Consider the following 660-nt stretch of genomic DNA (forward strand, 5'->3'; position numbering starts at 1 on the left):
CAAGCGTGCCTTACTGAGTGCTTCGTTTTGCTGTCAAATATAGAAATGTGCAGCCTCTCTTTGCGGTATTCATTCCAGTCTTTTACTGTTCAATAGATAGTTAACCTTCGAATATTCAACTAATTTTTGTATTTAATGTTCCACTGCTTTGCAGGCAAGCTAATTCCACTGTCGGTTCAGAAGTATTTATTTCCGTTACTTTCTTTCAAGCCATTTTTAATTCTTATGTCCGCCGAACAGACCGTTTCTCTTCCAGCTGTCTTCAGAAAACATTTCTGACCGGTGCTCAGTGAAATTAACACTTACTTTTTTGTTACCTAGACAACGGCCTTGCCGCAGTGGATGCACCGGTTCCTGTCAGATCACCGAAGTTAAGCACTGTCGGGCGTGGCGGGCACTTGGATGGGTGACCATCCGGGCCGCCATGTGCTGTTGCCATTTTTCGGGGTGCACTCAGCCTCGTGATGCGAATTGAAGAGCTACTCGACAGAATAAACGGCTCCGGTCAAAGCTGACCACACGCCTCTCCTATCCGCATCCTCAACTGAGGATGACACGGCGGTCGGATGGTCCCGATGGGCCGTTTGTGGCCTGAAGACGGAGTGCTCTTTTTCTTACCTACGTATTTTACGCAGTGTATTAAGCCATGCATTACTCTGT

At 47.0% G+C, this 660-nt stretch overlaps 1 pseudogene; it reads left to right on the plus strand.

Annotated features, from left to right (window-relative positions):
* The first annotated feature begins 320 nt into the window (after window positions 1-320).
* On the plus strand, window positions 321-438 carry LOC126475923 (5S ribosomal RNA; annotated as a pseudogene).
* Window positions 439-660: the final 222 nt, after the last annotated feature.

Source organism: Schistocerca serialis, chromosome 4, assembly GCF_023864345.2.
Source record: "Schistocerca serialis cubense isolate TAMUIC-IGC-003099 chromosome 4, iqSchSeri2.2, whole genome shotgun sequence".
NCBI lineage: Eukaryota > Metazoa > Arthropoda > Insecta > Orthoptera > Acrididae > Schistocerca > Schistocerca serialis.